The sequence below is a fragment of the Vidua chalybeata genome, chromosome 2, assembly GCF_026979565.1.
Source record: "Vidua chalybeata isolate OUT-0048 chromosome 2, bVidCha1 merged haplotype, whole genome shotgun sequence".
Taxonomy (NCBI): Eukaryota; Metazoa; Chordata; class Aves; order Passeriformes; family Viduidae; genus Vidua; species Vidua chalybeata.
In genome coordinates, this window is record NC_071531.1 from 61394526 (window position 1) to 61398297 (window position 3772).

At 40.6% G+C, this 3772-nt stretch overlaps 1 long non-coding RNA gene across 1 annotated transcript; it reads left to right on the top strand.

The window, feature by feature from the left end:
* Positions 1–1327: 1327 nt before the first annotated feature.
* Positions 1328–3569, top strand: LOC128784112 (uncharacterized). The gene is made up of 3 exons (XR_008429366.1): positions 1328–1461; positions 2564–2654; positions 3410–3569. It is a non-coding gene; the product is annotated as an uncharacterized LOC128784112 (long non-coding RNA).
* Positions 3570–3772: the final 203 nt, after the last annotated feature.

Here is a 3772-nt window from a genome sequence, read left to right on the forward strand (position 1 = left end):
TTCCCTGAAACTTGGTAAGATAAGAGTAATGCAGAGGTAAATATCCACCCTGTTTTATGGGAATTTCTTTCTGAACTTGCCAGAGGTCGTGATAAATACAGCTTTTAACAATACAAGTGATGCTTTGCTGTTACCCAGGTTTATCTAGAAAAGTATAGCTAAACCTGTAACCATCATTAAACAGAATTGCATTTTCCATTTTAATTCTGGAAGTGTAATTCTCAGTCCCTTCAGGAGTGCATGTCCTCATGTACATGTGCATATGTTGCTTTCGTAAATTCCCCCTGACCAGAGCTATGCCAATCCACTGGAAAGCAGTTCTTTAATGTGTGTTTTAAATGGATGCTGCCAGCCTATTCTTCATGAAGAAAAGCAAAGTGTGAGGGGCTGTAGCCTGGCCTGGGACAGGGTAGGGACCTGTAGCCTCTCTTCTCATGAGCCCTGTCCATCCTGGTGAGTGGTCATCCTAAACTCCATGGTAGGGATATGGCCATGTCCCTGGAGAACCTCCAACATCTTCCTGTCCTCTCCCTGTGATGGCACTATACCAGTGCATCTGCCACCTCTGTCCTGGAAACACAGGAACACACAGGGTCTGGTGGAACTAATGAAGCTATTTAATGGTGTGCACCCTCACAGCTGTTAGCTACAGATGCTTGTTGGGTAGCATTGTGCAGGTGGGGTGGAAAGCTTGCCTCTACATTGCCAGTGATTAGAGTGATGTGGTCCCTTAAAGAAGTGAAAATGTGGAGCTAAGGTAGGAAAGGGGCTGGGAATTGCATTTAGGTTGCTGAAGCACAAGTAAAATTTCTATTCTCCCAGTGTACCTTGGGTAGATGCTAAGGGGTAGGCAGGGTTTTGCTGATGGGTTTTGCAGTGCTCTTGGTCAGTGAAGCACTTCACCTCTGGAGAATCACTCCCAGTGGGGCAGGGCTCCTCTCCCTGAGAAACTATGCCTGCCCTGGAAGGTAATACAGCCTGGGTTTTGGGGAGGTGTCTCCCATTTGTCTTCCTCACTTCTTTGAAAAGACATTTCCATATTTTGTAGTTGACATTTTCTGTGCCATTTTCTTCTTTCTTGGGGTCAGATGGTGACTCCTAGCCTATTGCCTCCTACCTACCCCAGTGACTCTGTGACATCAGGGTAAAGAGCTTCTGTGAAAAGTCATTCTTTAAAGTCATTGAGCTCTTATTTACCCTCACACATAGGTGTTTTATTAATTCTTTGTTTTGCCTGTCTCCTTTGCCAGCAGTTTCTCTAGGCTGCATTTTTGTTGTTTTTCTTTTCCTTTTTCCCCTTCAGTATAAAGCAGCATGATTCATTGTATTTCCTTAGTGATCTCTCCTGGTCCCTCACCCCATGTTCTCCACTCATCAGACCCACTGGTGATTAGATGCTCAGCAGAAGTGATTACGCAGCCTTTGACACCTTGCATCCCCTGCTGCCTGGATTTCAAAGAGGTAATCAGTCCCAGGGACCTGCCACTGACCCTTTGCTCAAGCTTTTGTCATTCACCTTTTACTGTCTCTTTTCTTAAAGAGCTTGAAGTATCTTGATTCTTCTGTGAGGGAAAAAAAGGACACATGCACTGAAACTGTAATAATTTTACCACACTGTCATAATACTTTCACCTGAAATGGTATCAGATAGTGCCTCTGTATCACATCTCTAATACCTTTTGAAATTAAATCTTCAGCTCCTATTCAAAGATCCCCCTTTTGATCACTCGAAGCCAAGGGGACAGTCAGTGAGCTGGAGAGGTGGCTCAGTTCAGTACTGTCCCTTTTAACCCCTTACGCACTGGCAGCAGCAAGTGCAGGGTGCCTCTGCCAGACAATGTGACTCCTTTGGAAACCTCAGAAGGATTTCCAAAGGCCTTGGTGCAGTCAGTGAGGCTGTTCCCAGTGTTGGCTGTGAACCACTGAACACAAAAAGATCTGAGTGCTCAGCCAAACTCTGATCTGGACATGAGGAGGAAAGCCTCTTTTTCCCTGGGTCTTACTGTTTGGTTTCCTGAACCAAAAAGTCTGACTGTGACCAGGTCTGCTCTTGGAGTCAGTCTGGCAGCCTTTGTTGTCTGACTTACAGATAACATGTAGTGCCATAAAGACTGAGAAGATATTTATACATATTTTGCACATTATATTTGAATTGTTATGAACATTAATAAAGCAGCTAAGACTAAGGAAACTAAAATAGCACTAAAATATTAGTGCTATTTAGATTATTTAAGTGGCCATGATTTCTCCGGAGATTTAAAATTCTGCTTCAACAATCCCAAAGGCTACATTAAATCAATTGCAAACACACCAAAAATTGATTTTTAAAAGTGTGAAAGCAAAAAGTTCTATAACTCATCCCAAAGCCCCTTGATAAGTCTTTGATGAATACATCAGAAAAAATAAAAAGGAGCTGGAAATTTATTTCCAAGAGCATAATGTGCTTATTTTAATTTTATTTTTTCTTCAATAAATAATAAATTTGAAATATTTCCTTTGGGTTTCACTGTAAATAGATGAAGTAATAATGTGTTATTTATTTTTATTACTAAACATCTCACAGAAAAGCAACTTCTGGATTACCTCAAATGCACTGGCAACATAAGTAGCAACAGACTTCCAGATGAAGAAGCTTGTGTGGAACATGTTAAATGGTAAGCAAAACTTGTGTGCTGAGTTTTGTGCAAAATGTAAGAAAAGGAAATTCTGCAGCTTGGATTCCAACATGCATGTTTACTTCTTAAATCTAAATGTGGCCAGACTATTTTTAATGAATGTAGGCTGGCTTTTTCTTTTTTTTTTTTTTTAAACTTCTTCTTCAAAATGCTTCATAAATTGTGGTGTTTGTGCCTTAATTATTTATAAATGTGCTGGGAATAATTTTAAAAACTGCAGATGTTGGATATGCTGTAAATCAAACAATGTCATGTTTTTCTTCCTGGTCACCTGGGTACTAGTGTTATTCTTCTTCTTTTGTTGGATGAAAAACTTTATGAACTGGTGACTAGCTAACTGTAAGCTTTATGTAAATTCTCATGTTTGAAGTATAAATGTACATAGATCAGAAGAATTGGTATGGAGCAGCTATATAAGTGCAATGGTCTTTGTCTGCTGAATAAAATGGGAGTCGGCATTAAATGTATTTATATAGATGTGATTTTATGCTAAGACTCCTTTACCTACATTGAGAATTTCTGGCACAAGGCTACTTGGCCTTTTTTGGTCACCTAATGGTTTCATCAGATGTGCATGTAGAGAGTTTTATACAGTTTGCACTGCTAGGTAACTATATGCCTAGTAATTAACCATATACCTCCTTAGCTGCCTGCTGCTTTTTTTATTTGGGTTTTTTTGTTTGTTTTGTTGTTCAGTGGATTTTTTTCTAAAAAGGGGCTTTTCCTTACTCTAGAAATCCTCAGAAATGTAGAACACAGAAGAGGTCAGCAAAGGCAAAGCAGTGCTGTTGCCCTGCCTCACAAGGAGCTGAGAGATGGAGTGGCATTCCCGTGGCTGTATCTGTGTCCTGGCTCTGACTGAGGCAATGGCTTCAATGTGGGTTAGTCCAGCTACTGTAATGTTGTGCCCAGGCTTGGAAGAAACACTGCCATGAAATCTCTCTTGTGCAATATCTTGGCTTCATGAGTCCTTGGTGAAAAATTAAATGGATTTTGTTCAAGTCTAATAGTGGGCAAGAAGGGCTCATAATCTTAGTTCAGATATCACAGAGGTGTATGCATACACCTTCTGTAAATCAGACAGCATTTTGTCTGGG